Source organism: Amblyomma mixtum, chromosome 8 (genome assembly GCF_055824585.1).
Source record: "Amblyomma mixtum isolate Tamu chromosome 8, ASM5582458v1, whole genome shotgun sequence".
Lineage (NCBI taxonomy): Eukaryota > Metazoa > Arthropoda > Arachnida > Ixodida > Ixodidae > Amblyomma > Amblyomma mixtum.
Window position 1 is genome coordinate 70,496,193 of NC_143019.1, and position 15,185 is coordinate 70,511,377.

Sequence of the window (15,185 nt, forward strand, 5' to 3'; positions counted from 1 at the left end):
AGTTGACTTGCATCGACAGAATACCAGCTCCTGATTACAAAAACGCCACTCATACTGACAACAAAGCTCTTGTAACGTAGAAAAGAGCAAGAACCAAAATACAGGTATCGCCGCCACAGGCCAAACTCGCAAGTACAAGCTTCATGGCGTCATAGAACAAAACAGTGTTGCTAGAACCAATAGTTCTAGCAACACTAGGACACGAGAAGCTACGAATCACTGAGGCGCAGCAAATGCATGCGCAAATCTCCTTGACGTCGCCAGATGGCGCCACGTACCCGATAGCTACGCGCGCTCCTGCAGCGCCGGGACCAATCAGCGCTTGCTCTCAGCGGTATGGGGGCCCCCGGTATTCCGCTAACGGTAACAAGGTACACGGTATGCTAAAGGCGTCTATTTGCGAGAACTTCGTTGACGACTTCGAGAACGGGATCCATTGTAACGCTGGCAAAACGCCGGTGCAAATGTAAACGAAGCGACGGCCGCAATAGCCGATAGATGCCTTCAACGCGCGGCCGGCGGTAGCTTTCTTTTCGGCTGCTGCTGGGCCGCACTGCTGGCCGCCAGAAATCACGGAGTCTGCGTTACGTCATGTGAATGTCATGTTTCACGTCACTTAGTTCTGTGTCGTCATAGCAGAATCCCAAGTTTGAATCAGAGCGGCGGGAAAAACTATTTCAACTTCGAATCCAAATTTCTTAGAAATAAATGCATCTTTCGCTGCCGGCCAAGTGGCAACAAAGCCATGAAATGCCGAACTATCGGATTTTGCTATAAAAAAAATATTAATAGAGCTCTCCTCAGTGTCCCTTTAAGGGCGGCATCTAAGAATTCGAACTCGGATGAAAAAAGTGAAACAGATGGGGTGCTGACACACCTATTGCCAAGTTTTCTTATGTGAAAAGCCTCCAGACATTCACGTGCCTTCTTATCTGCGCTTTTGCCAAGAATCTTAGTCTGACTGAATCGTGCCTCGCATCCGTCGCAACCCATAATATGCGCTACCAAATGTGCATATTTATCCTTTAAATCTGATAAATTTCGGGCATGTTCCCCCAAGCGCTCGTTGATGCAACGCTTAGTCTAGCCGACATAGGTCTTCCCACACGTTAAGGGGATAGCATAGACCACTCCTGCGGAACACATGATGAATGGAGAGTCGTGCCTTATCTGGCAACCCCGCTTTCTTGAGCTGCAAATACGGGGGCACAGCTTTTTCAGCTTGTTGGGGGCGGAAAAAACGACACTCACCCCATGCCTGTTGGCCACTTTCTTCAAGTTGTGAGCAGTTTTGTGCAAGTAAGGCACCACCAACGGCTTCTGTGACCTGCAACGATCCTCTCCGGAGTTTCTTCGTGTTCCTTGCTTAAGTTTCTTTAGAAGGGTCTCGCAGACAGCAGTCAACACTGAGCAGGGGAACCCAGCCGCCGAAAGCCGGCTCACCTGATTGTGGAAGCTAGCTTGCAACCGATGCGGGCACGACTTTTTCAAAGAAGACTCCAAGCAATGCGACGCTATTGCTCTTTTCACCGTCTTTGAGTGCATAGAATCATAAGGCAAAAGATCTTTCTTCGCGCGCGGGTAATAGCCCCAGCAAACATGTCTCTCAAGAAAGGTTAGTTTCAGATCTAAAAATTGTAAGACGTTAGTGACAGGAAGTTCATGGGTACACGTGAGCCCAAGTCCATGTTTGTTAAAAGCATTTAAAACTTCACCTACTGTAGAGGGGTAGGTGAAGGAAGTCTGCTTTTTTAAAAGCAGACCCTTCTGCGAGACCCTTCTAAAGAAACTTAAGCAAGGAACACGAAGAAACTCCGGAGAGGATCGTTGCAGGTCACAGAAGCCGTTGGTGGTGCCAGAGAAGCCAGTAGGCACAAAAACCAAGGGACACAGGAGATTTTTAATTAATTTATTTATTTTGAGCTGTTGTTCGATTTAGAATATTACTGAATATGTTATAACTTAAAGCTAATTGATTGCGATAACATATTCAGTAATATTCTAAGTCGATCAACAGCTCAAAATAAATAAACAAGTTAAAAATCCCCTCTGTCCCTTGGTTTCTGTGGCTTTTGGCTTCTCTCGTATTTATAACAAGCCCCCGAAACCCCTTCCCTTGTTTGCTTAATTGCTTAGCGAGGGCCTCGGTTCTGGCAGCTTTGACGCCATAGGAAACATAAGAGGGTTCTCGCACAGCTTCCACCCTCGCCGTTCGATGACGTTCTACGTCACATCAGCGTAACTCATGACGTGCTACGTCCGCCGCTTGAGAACGTGGGTTGCGCTGATGAGCACTCTCAAGGTTAGTTTATTTGTAAACGCAAATATCCCCGAAAGCAGAAGATTTGACAGCCGTCGCCGTAGCTCAGCGGTAGAACGCCGGATGCGTAATTCGGAGGTCGTGGGTTCGAATCCCACCGGCGGCATGTTTTTGTTTTTTCTTCTGCTTTTCTAATCAATTTGGGTTAAGTGATAACACATTCAGTAATATTCTGAATGGAACAACAGCACAAAATAAATAAAGAAAATAAAAATCCCCTCTGTCCCTTGGTTTCGGTGGTCTCATATTTACAACGAGCCCCTCATTCCCCTTCGCTTCTTATATATATATATATATATATATATATATATATATATATATATATATATATATATATATATATATAAAGAAGCGAAGGGGGTATGAGGGGTTCATGCGAAAGCATGAAGAACTTGACTGCTTACAAGCGTATATAGCGAATTATACGCTTCGTTAAAGGAAACATATTTCTTCGACACGACGTTTCGACCGGAAAACCGATCTTCTTCACGAGTGATTTTACTTTGTTAATGCATCCCCTTCTATAGGTGTGGGCACAGAGCAGGTAAATGTGAAAAACAAAGCACGTAGCAGAAAAATACACAGAAAAAATTATTACAGGCAGTGCGAACCACGCGAAAAAAAAAGAGAAATAAAAAAAAAGAGAATGCGATGGACAGGTACTCAATAAGAAAATACAACGTCCAGATGCGGCCTGTGCTTTGTTAAGCACCACAGGCTTGCTTATTGACAGGCGTGTCCAGCTCGGAGGTGCTCGACAGGTGCGTGGCCGTGCAGCAACTTTCGCAGAAAAATGCGGCAACCGGTTCCTTCTCCTGGCCGCGAGGGCGGGCCGTCCACGTCTGGTAGCCCGAACGTCTGTGGCGGAGGCATTAAGCCTATCAACTTGGGGCGCTAGCAGGTACTGAAGACGTCTCTCGCCGACCACGCTCTTGCTATTCTCCACGGCACGCTCTCCACGCGCCACGTACCACTTCCGCTTCTCCTATTCCTCATGTGTGACCTCGTGGTACTCCTCCAGCCGCAGTGTGGCGCTGGGTCCTTACACCATGAGCATTCTCCTGGCTTTCGTGTCACACGGAACAGCGCAGCACAACCTCAGCCCGAATATATGGGCAGCCGCCAACCTAGACGGTACACAACATGCGACGTTTTGAAAGCAGTTCCTACAAGTTCGCATGAAGTGTGCACTTTGAAATACACTCAAAGTTCTGAAGAATAACTGCTTTGGGATAAAGCGATTCCACCCTAGCATCTCGTGTTCGCTATTCTGTGAACCAAATGCTGAGTGATTCATTGCTATAGCATTTTGTCAAGTACTAACACATCATTTTTTCAAGTCATTTCTTCCTTCCTCTCTCTTAACATTCTACTGCTGAACACGCACTGAGCCTTAGATCACGACGGAGAATCTGTGCCTAAATTGGGAAAGTATAACAGTGGACTCCCTTAGCGAAAAGAGGATGTGCTAAAAATGCATTTCAAACGTATTGTATTAATTTCATATTTATTTCGCATTTTTTTGTCCCTATGCTTAAACTGCAATACGAATGCTTTCTAAGTATACTAGGAATAATATTTTAAACGTTCTTAAAAATACGTGAAAAGTACATTTTTGCCCGCTTAGCATATTTATAATGCATTAAAAATATAATAAAAATATACATAAGAAATATACTAAAAATATACATTTAATACATTAAAAATGTGTTTACTCGGGCTTAAAAAAAAGTCTACTGGGCGGCTCCATGGAATGACACGGGTTAATTCATCAACTGGAGAACAAATCGTACACGGGTATTTATCATTAATCAACAGGAGTCTGATATTATAAGGTCACGTGATTGAATGGGAACGGCAGATACCTACATACAGCATACCAAGACGACAGCGACACAGCAAACAACAAATCCTACGACAAGCTCTATACTTGGCTTGCCGTATATACCTATACCCAGCGAAAGCGACGCACTATTTTGCACGGTGATACCTTTTTTTGCGCAAATACTGTGGGCTTCCAAATTATCGCAGAAGTACCCTACTGGTCGCGTTCGAATCTGGGATTAATTGAGAACGGAATTGCTAGTTGAAACTTGCGTCAGGCACAGGTCAGGAGTCGAACTGTCAACCAACAGATACATGGGCGTGTAAGGGAGCCGGTCTGCCCTGCCACACGGGGTCCTTTCCGCTGGCTTATTCGGACCCAGAAGTACCCAAGGCGCTTTTGCTGGTATAATGCTATCACGTTCTCACACAGAAATGTTCGAATGACATTGAGTGGAATGGCATTCGAGAATAGGAATGACATTCGGACTCGATGGACTGCCGCGGTGCTGCACGACACTTTCGAAACGCATTCGAAAGCCTCAGCTCGTTTTCAGTGTACAGCGACGACGACGACGGCGGTCACACTAGTCCGACAACGACAGTATATATCACGCTGAACAACAGCATGTAATTATAGTGAAATATCTAGTTTACTATAATATGATTCTAGAGGGACACGTTTTTCAGGCCAACGACACCGACGAATCCGGTCGGCGGACGGTCAGCCTTGTCGGCGGCTGAGCGAGAGCACGGTGATGAGGCGGCGGTGTGTGCATGCTCGCGCTTCTAAATGAGCGAAACGAACGGCTATATTTCACGTGTGCATACCTGAACACTCACCAGCGATAAGCGCTTGCCAAATCAGTTTCAATCGACGACGGCTCTGTTCCCTTCCGCGACGACTAGGCCCAGCGAGTTCGCAGGGATGGATCTGTGATTTCGGCGGTTGTGAAGAGCGAATCACAAGCTTTAGCGAATGCAAATGGTCACCAGGTGTAGTTTTGGCAACAGTGACCTGATATCAACTATTGCTTACATCGCAGGGCACGCGTACGATGAACGGGAATCGCCGGTGTGACCCAGACTGCCGAGCCGTGCTTTACGGCCAGCAGCAGTCGTCGCCGTCGCTAGCTTGTGGATAACAAGTTAGGCCGTTTCAGTTAAAGCGAACAGTCGCCATACATACTTCTGGATAAAGTAGTTTAAAAAACAGTACTGGTCACGTCGGAGAAAGCCGGGACAACCCGGCTTTCTCAGGTGTGCGATCGCATCATCGCTTCCCACACATTGTAGCACTGCGTAAACAATCACGAGTACAACCAGTAAAAAAGAAAACAGATTGTTTATTAGAACCAAAGCGCAGATTGCGTTTTATGTTATGTAAACAACAGTCTGAGTGCAGTCGTCCTCATCGGCGCACTCCCGGGGAAATTTCATGCTGACGCGGTTAATATTCATTGGCGTAATATTATCTTCAAGCACTCCCTTAGACAGAACACATGTAGCATCGTTAGATGACATTCGGCTGGAAGGCATTCGAAGCGCCCGTGTAGCAGGGGTATAAGTGGTGATCACCTTCCTGCTAGAAGTTACCATAAACGAAAGGATGACAAGAAAGGGAAAGTTTTCACTCTTCGCTGAAACGTCATTTCGAGCCCTAGATTGTTCCACGGTAGCTTGAAGTGTAATGCAAATATGTTTACGCGGACAACCCATTTGTTAGAATTTAAATATACTTCAGACGGATTAATTGCGTATTTACGAAAGTACACTTTAAATAGATGGCCAGCACCAAAATGCGATGTCCCGAAACTCGATTATTGAGCATTAGATTGTTCAACGACAGCTTGTAGTGCGCTGCAAATATGCTAATGCGGACTGCCAATTTGCTAGAATTTCAGTGTTCTTTGGAGGAATTAATTACGTATTTACGGAAGTACACTTCAAATACATTGACGACACGCAAATGCCATTTCCCGAAACACGATTTCGAGCACTCGACTGTTCATGGCAGCTAGAAGTGTGCAAAGACGTTTAAAAGGACTGCCCGTTTGTTAGGATTGAAATATATTTCGGATGAATTAATTTCATATTTACGAAAGTTCACTTTTAATACATTGACAAGATGCTAAAACTGCATACATATACGTTTACAAGGGCTGCCCGTTTTCTAGAATTGAAGTATACTTTCGATGAATTAATTTCATATTTCCGAAAATACACTTTTAATGCACTGACAAGATGCTAAAACTGCATGCATATTTTTTCATGTATTTGAAAAGTGCTCGAAGTATGCTTTAAGTGAGGTATTTTTGGCACATTTTAAAAATATATTTCGAATACCAAGCATGAAATTTCAGAAACGTATTTCCTACATATTTTTAGTGCATTCACGAATACAAATTATGTTTAAAATACATTTTAAATAGACCTCCGTATATTCCAAACGTATTAGTTTTTGCTAAGGGCTCTCTAAACCTGTGGTATTTTCTTTCAGGGCTGCAAGGAACTACTCGTAGATATACAATGTAGCTATTACTACAAAACGTGTTACGGATTTCGCCACCGCGAGAAATATAGCCTTCTGCTTACATTTGACGTTAAGCATACACTCAAGTACAAGGTCAGTGCGATAACCGTGTTTCGAAGTGGAGATCAATGCTTTTTAGTAGCTTTTAGTGCATATTAGTGAATGTTGCTTTTAGTGCATATTGCGAAAGTCAGTGCATAGAAACGGGACAAGAAAGTTAGGGTGGTCCATTTCTATGTCCAATTTTCTGGCTGGTTCAAAATGATGAAAATAATAAAATTATATATTACCAGAGAAATACCGTGAAAACATGTTTTACTCAGAGAATAATAAAAAACCAACGTCGTATGTAACAAAATTAGATTACACTTCAATAAAAACACAAGGAAGAGAAGCCGACGAAAAAAGAAAAACGGTCCTTTCAGAACGCTGGTAGTTAAAGCATGAAGGAAATTAATACATGAGTATAAACGAAACATCTATAGCCATGCACATTGGTTTAGTTTTCTAATGAAAGCAATAAAAATACTCAGCGCTTTACATAATGTACAATTTGCGAAAAAGGAGTCAGCACTTAATGTTCCTTTCATCTCTGAAGTGAAGAAAGCTCACAAATTCGTTCAAAAGATGCACCCCATACTAGTTTCTAAATATTTCTTATAACATACGCACACTCGCAGAATATAACATACCTTCATAAGTTTGCTTCATATGATCTACTTTTACATTATCAAGTACAGTATAAAGTAGTACTCATGAACTCGCCCTCCTCCTCCCCATTATCAATACCAAAATGAGCACAGAGGAAAGTTTCTCAGCATCATCGTCAGCAGCAGCCTGACTGCGGCTAATGCAGGGCAAAGGCCTTTTCCACATTTCAGTGAACTCGGCCGTATGCTAACTGCGGCCACCTTTTACTTCAAAGTTAATCTCATCCGCCCACCTGTTTTTGCACCACCCTTGCTATGTTTGCCTTCCCTAGCGGAATCAGTGCAGTGAAGAACGTCATCTAAAAATACTCGATAATATCTATAACGGCTGCTTAGCTAGAATAGTCCTCCGTAAAATCAGCAATAAAATTCAAATAAGGAAGGGTGTTAGGCAGGGAGACACAATCTCGCCACTGCTGTTTACCGCCTCCTTACAGGACGCATCTAGTGGCCTGCACTGAGGCTAGTTGCAGAGTTGAGTTAAAGAGAAATACCTAAGTTATTTGTGATTCGCTAATAACCTTGCCTTGCTACGTCACTCACGAGACCAACTGCCAAGCAGGATCATTGAGCTAGACTTTTAGAGCAGAACGGTGGGTCTAAATATAATATGTAGGAAACCAAAGTAATGATCAACAGTCTGGCAACACGAAGCAGCAGTTTACAGTTGGCAGCGAGGGGCTGGAAGTCGTAAGAGATATGTCTACTACTTACGGTAAGTGGTTACCGGAGATCCGCATAACTGAAGCAAAACAGCTAAAAGGATTACAGTGAACCGGAGCACATATTGCAGGCTCTCACAGATTACAAATAGCAGTTTACGTATAGAACACAACCAAAAAGTGTAAGAGCTCTGCCTTGCTGTTATTCACCTATAAAGCAGAAACGTGAACCCTAGCAAACAAGGTTCACCATAAGGGCAACGCAGCGAGCTAGAGTAAAAAACAGGTGTTACGTTAAGAGACCAGAACAGGGTAGAGTGGGTGAGTGAGTAAACGCAGGTTAATGATATCTTAGTGAAAATCAAGAAGAAATTGTCTTGGGCAGTGCATGTAAAACGGTGATCCTTAAAGGTAACAGACTGAAATGTTTCCGTCTTTATGTGCGCTGTTGATCACTTGGAAATCATTGATGTAAATATTGTCACATAGTGGTGACTGCAGTTCGGCGAAGGGGAAACCAGCGAGAATGTCTTCGAAATGAAACTCTTTATATGGGCTGACTTGCGTCCGCAAAGTACTGAATCACTCGGCGGCGGCGTAGCAACAAGCGTGCTCGGCGGTCGTCGAACAGAATTCCCGCCGCTGTCGGCCGTGCTCTTCTTAAAGCTGATAGCGAACATTCGAGATAAACCATGCGAAGTTACTAGAACATTCTCGCACAAAGTAGAATCAGCTCCGCCTGGATGCGATCAATCGAGCTAAAGCTAGGCGCGTCTTGCGTAACAAACGAAGCGATAAAGCGGCCTGCCGGCATCCTTGAAGCATGAACAAATAAACACAACAAATAAAGGCTACAAAGATTCGCGGCATTACTCCCCTCTCAAAGAAGCATCGACTCGATGCTTTAGAACATAATGCAGCTATAAACAATCAAAAACGGATTGTGCAAAAATAAACACCGATTGTGGAAACACAGCGTCCTTAGCGTGCATGATAGGGCTTTAGGCGTACGACATGGACTACTGGCCGCACGCGGCGTCGTTGGGATGCAGTCATTTGGTCAGGGACGACTTCATAGTCCAATTCACCTAGCCTACGAACCTTGTACGGGCCGAAATAGCGGCGCAAAAGCTTTTCGCTCAATCCTCGGCGGCGAATGGGCGTCCAAACCCAGACTCGGTCTCCTGGCTAGTATTCCGCGTTGCGTCTTCTTAGGTTGCAGCGTGTGGCGTCGGTCCGCTGCTGGTCTTTGATCCTTAATCGGGCAAGTCTTCGGGCTTCTTCTGCGCGCTGTAGGTAGGCGGCGACGTCGCCGTTATCTTCCTCGGTAACGTTCGGCAGCATGGCGTCCAGCGTGGTCGTGGCCTCTCTGCCATGGACGAGCCTAAAAGGCGTCATCTGGGTGGTGTAATGATCGGAGGCCCAGCCACAGAGAACGGCGAGCCCAGACGGGCGCCATCAGGCCACTTCGGGAAGCGCTGCTGTTTTTCGGAGAAGACGCAAGGAAAAGGGTGCCTGGGGACGGCTTCTGGCGACGGCGTCGGCGGACAAAGGCTGTAATCCCCTTCGCCGGCGATGCTGACTGCGGCTCTGGTGCCGAACTGCGCTGCTGGGGACTAGCAGCGGAAATCGGCGAGCCAGTCAGCCGCCATCAGGTATGCGGCCGAAGCGCTGCTGCTCGGGGGAGACAAAAGAGACACTGCGTGGGGCAGCTACTGGCGACGGCATCGGCGTACACAAAGGCGTCTAATCCCTTCGCCGGGGAGGCTGAGCGCGGTGTTTCTCCCGGACTGCCCGCGGACTGACCGAAGAGACCCAGTGGCGACGACGGCGGGACGACGGCGCCGCTAACTCATTGTCCGCGTGCGCCCTGGGCAGCAGACAAAGCGAAGGGCGACACGGCTGATTTGTCCCTTCCACCGAACTGAAGAGGTCACCGGTGTGAGCGGTCAGCGCTCGCGTCCCCATCGATCAGGATCGTCACTCAGCAGCGAACTACCTTTGGGCCTGGTCAAACAGCTCGCGACTGAGAGATGCCAAGTTCCTCCTTGCCCTTGTGTGTCTGTGCGGTGCGCGGTGCCACGTGGGGAAGGCGGAGCCTAAGAAGACGCTAGCGGCCCATTGGACGCTCAACCAGAGAACAGAGTCCCTAGCTGGGTGCCTGGGGAATGTGAACTGCATTTAAGCAGCAATCTGCGGTGTGCCAGATCGATCCTCCCCCATTTTCTGACTTTGGTCTACTTGCTACTGTACAAAATGTAAAATAAACCTTCAAGTTCGCTATTCCTCCCGAAGGCTTCCCTCCGTAGTCTGCCTGCTTCGTCCCAATGGGGTGAAGACCCTGGTCCCGATTCCCGAGCACATCAGTGGTCTCCTGCACTGTGGTGTTGTAGGCGAAGACCAAGTAAGGCAAGATGACGTCCCAGGTCTTGTGTTCGGCATCGACATGCATGGCGAGCATATCGGCGACGGTTTTGTTGAGGCGTTCGGTCAGTCCGTTGGTCTGCGGGTGGTATGCAGTCGTTCTCCGGTGGCTGGTTTGGCTGTAATGGGGGATGGCTTGCGTCAGTTCCGCTGTGAATGCTGTTCCACTGTCAGTGATGAGCACTGCAGTGACTGGAATCTCCAAGTATGCTGGGACAGCCAACACCGACAGCATGGCCGACACATTGTTGGACGTCCAGTATCAAGCTGGAGGACCGCGTCTTCAGAAACGACATGACCGCCCAGTTACTACACAACATGTAGAACAAGAAGATGTGTGAAGAGAAGACCGAGATAGGCATCAATATAAATTTAGAGTAGAATTTTCTAACAGCTAATCAGAATTTTAATTTACTGAAGAATTGTAAGTCAAGAAAATCAAGAAAGCCATGTAATTAATACATAATCTTCAATGTAAAACAAAAGCCGCTGAGCCGGGCCCCCCCTCGGCTGTGGTTTCGCTCGTGATGGTAGACCCCCCCCCCCTTTTTTCTATCTCTCTTTTTTTCTCTTTTTTTTCTGCAATGCAAAATTCTTTTTTTCTCTCATTTATTTTACATTGGTTCAAGCCCGTTGTGCTTCCGAAACATAGACGAATAGGCATAGGCGCTATAGAAACACGCCGATAAAGCTATGAAAGTCTTACAAGAAAATGATGCGCCAGCGATAGCCGAGAACAAACTCCTCCGTATGGGGGAACCAAAACGTTGCATGGAAAAACGACTCTGCTCGCACAGATGGAATAAAACCTTCGATGTAGGATAGCTAGATGTAACAATGATTAACTACTATGCGATCAAGCTATGTGAACAGAATTGGTGCAGCCGAGACGACGAAATGGAGGGTACCATGAGTCTCTCCAAGACGTGGAATCTACTAAGACATCTGCTTGATCCAGATAATTCGAAAACCCAGGCAGGAATGAGGCATGCGTTCGAAGGGAGAGGCAATGAACTCATGCCAAAGTTAGTGCTCCTTTACATTGGCAACACGCAGACCGCCCCCTCCCGGGCTACGAGGGTACTCCAAACGAAGAACTAGACGCACCCATATCGGTAGCGGAAGCCAGCGCCGAAATACTCTCTAAAAACCAAACCGGCTCTGTGACCGGACGGGATTACTAACAAAATCCTGAGAAACATAGACGACGAGTCTATAAAAGCTGTCACAAAGTATATGCGGGGAGTATGGGACAAAGGCTGCCTCCCGTAACAGTGGAAAATGGCAGATATAGTCCTTATCTCCAAGCCAAGCAAACCCCCGAAACTAGAAAATTTGATACCCATTTCTTAAACATCATGTATAGGGAAGCTAATGGAACGCGTAATTCAAACAAGACTAACACGCCTTATGGAGAAAAACGACTTGTGGCCGCACGAAATGGTTGGGTTTCGGCCCGACCTGTCCACACAGAACGCGATGCTCCGTCTAAAACACGACATCATAGAATCCAGAACCAAAAATGCAAAGGTGATATTAGGCCTAGATCTAACCAACGCCTTCGATAATGTGGAGCACGCATCGATTCTCACTGGCTTCGAAAAAACTGGAGTTGGTATGATAACGTATGACTGCATAAAGAACTTTCTATCACAGAGAACAATCAAAATGAAATTTCAAGACGAAGACTCCCTCTCCGTCCGACTAGGAAGCAGGGGTACGCCGAAGGGATCGGTGCTTTCCCCCTTTCTTTTCAACGTAGTCATGCGAGACCTCCCGGCAGCCTTGAGGGGAGTGGAAAATTTTTAATTCAGCATGTACGTGGACGACGTCGTTCTCTGGATCAACCAGGGCAGCGACGCGAGCATAGAGGAGTGCTTGCAGGCAGCAGCGGACATTACTGTGTCCTTTGCGGTCGATAGGGGCCTCTCATGCTCTCCGCAGAAATTTGAACTCCTTATATACAATTCAAAAGCGCTCAGGTGCAAGTGCGAAATAAATATCAGCATCACAGTAGACGGACAAGCGGTGCCAAGGGTCGAACTGATCAGAATCCTAGAGCTTTTGCTACAAGCCGACGGATATAATCATACAAAAATCAAGAAGCTAAACAATTACACCGCACAGGTAACTGGGATATTCAGAAGTCGCGCTCAAGGGTCGGGGCCTCATAGAGCGTAGCCTCCTGAAACTGATGCAGTCATACATTATCAGCCGAGTTTGCTATGCCACTCCATATCTCAACATTCGGACAGTTAAAAACACAGAATAGAAACACTTATCAGGCGATGCATAAAGAGGGCGCTGGGGCTTCCCATTAGGACCTTAACGGACCACTTCCTCGAAATGGGGTGCTTAATAGTTGGATTGAATTGGCGGAAGCAGTGCATATGGCGCAGCTAGCAAGATAGAGCTTAACTAATACGGGCAGAACTATCCTGGGTTGGGTGGGGCTACAATCAGACAGGGGTGCGGGCGACAAGATAGATATTCCCCTAAAATGTTGCGAAAACTTACTAGTACTCCCTCTTCCCAAAAACATGCACCCGACCTGTAACAAGGAACGGAGACAAAAAAGGGCGGGAGCGCTTACGAAGCGCATGGAAAATAATAAACCCGAGGAAGTCGCCTATTTAGACGCGGCTAGTGGAAAATCGGGGGCGGCAGCCTCCACGGCGGTCAACGGTCGTGGCATACCAGTCACAGCCGCATCCATTAGAAGCCGAAACATAGATACAGCTGAGGTAGTTGCAATAGCGCTCGCTTGCGTTGGAACGAAAGCCAACATCATAATTAGCGACAGCAAAATGGCTGTCTGGAATTTTGGCAAAGGAACGCTCGCGCAACAGGCAAAGAAAATTCTAGCAAGTTCTGAATTGAACCATAAAATTACGATAATCTCGATCCCCGCACATGAATCAGTCCCTTGCAAATGAAGCGGCACAAGAGTTATCCTCAGTTCTTGACTTCCCGGTAACCGTAGAGCCACCCGACTGTCGGAGACTGGATTAGTGCGCGCAAACCTACACTGAAATCGTCCAGCACTACAGAGTTTGAAGAAGGTCTCTGCCACCACCGGACCGAACTTTAAGCAACAGAGAGGCTGTCGCGTGGCGATGCCTGCAAGCTGGGAATTTCCCAAATCCAGTCCGGTTGTTACCAACGCGAACAGACGATAGGCTTGATGATGGGTGTAAAATATGCGAAGAAAGGGGCACTATTGATCATATAATCTGGCAATGTCATGACTCCCCAGGCGTCAGGAAGAACATTAAAAGTACAGATGCCTGGGAGGCCTTGCTGCGAAGCGAATCCCCCGTCGAACAGCGACAAGTCATCCGCCTGGCGACGGAAGCCGCGAAGAAACACTGCAACTTCGCCTGTCTTTAGTCGCGGAGGCACCGGTCCCCGCCCCTTGAGCCTGCACGCCAGGGGCGGGGAGCAGGGGGCCTCCTACATCGGTGGAAAATCAAGTTCTTCATCTTCTTCTCTCGGTCGGAGGCGAGTGGCGCGGTGCGCGGCTTTGACGTCACTAGGCTCCTCGCGCATTCGCAAAAGTGACTCCAAATGCCCACAACGAAACAATGCGACTGCGGGTAATGTAGCTCTCGCTACAATAACTGCGAGCTGCACAGTGGGAGGGTGAGTGGGGACTTTAGTGTAGATATAAAACAAGCAGGAATTTCCTACCACTTATGTAGGAGAACATTCCGTTCCTTTCGCTTGTAACACCTCGCACGGGTGTGACAACCTCCCGAAATTCTTGCATAGACCTCGTCTTTGAGAACCTGGCATTGGTGCAGCAAGTGGAGCATATATCCGTTTCTCTGACCACAAAGATTCCTTCAAGACACTGAAGAACTGTTAGTTGAGTGTTTTTTGAAGGAAAATGAGTCAAAAAATAACGGCATCTTAATGGAAAAGTTTGCTTTGGTTCATTGGGGTGTAACATCCCGAAGCAACTCAGGCTATGAGGGACGCAAAAGTGAAGGGCTCTGGAAATTTCGACCACCTGGGGTTCTTTAACATGCACTTACATCGCACAGCACATGGGCCTCTAGAAGTTAACCTTCATCGAAATTCGGCCGCCGCGGCAGGGATCGAACCCGCGTCTTACGGGTCAGCAGTCCAGCGCCGTAACCGCTGAGCTGCCGCGGAGGGGCGGAAAAGTTTGGCTTTCACACAAACACGTTGGAGGACGGTAAGCTTCGCCTCTTCGGAGTGGAACGCGACAATCTGTCGCAGCCTGCCAGGGAGTCCTTGAAACGCCATCACCCGTTCGGCGCGACGCCTTGCCCGTTGGACAAATCGCCCTGAATCTCTAGGAGGCCCCTCAACCAACCCGATGCCACGAACGCCAGCATAGGTTCCGCGCCGAACGAACGGGCCGCCATCCACAAGCTTCCCACTGAACGTGCCTTAGATGTGCGCTGCGCAATTCGCCGCTCATCACGTGATTCCTGGGACCCCGCACTGCCCCATTGCGCCCAAACGAGACGAGCGGGAGGCACTGCCGTCGCACGTTATCTCTTGGGGCAGTGGCGTACATCGCGAAGATGAGGAGGCAGTGGTTTTAGTGGGCGCCGCCTGATGGCGCTACGTACGCACCAAGCGAAGAGGAAAAATAGCGGAAACATACTTTGCTACTGGCTTAACTGCGACTTCTGTAAATTCCATGTTCATAAATAGTAGTAGTAGACGTTTATTCGGCC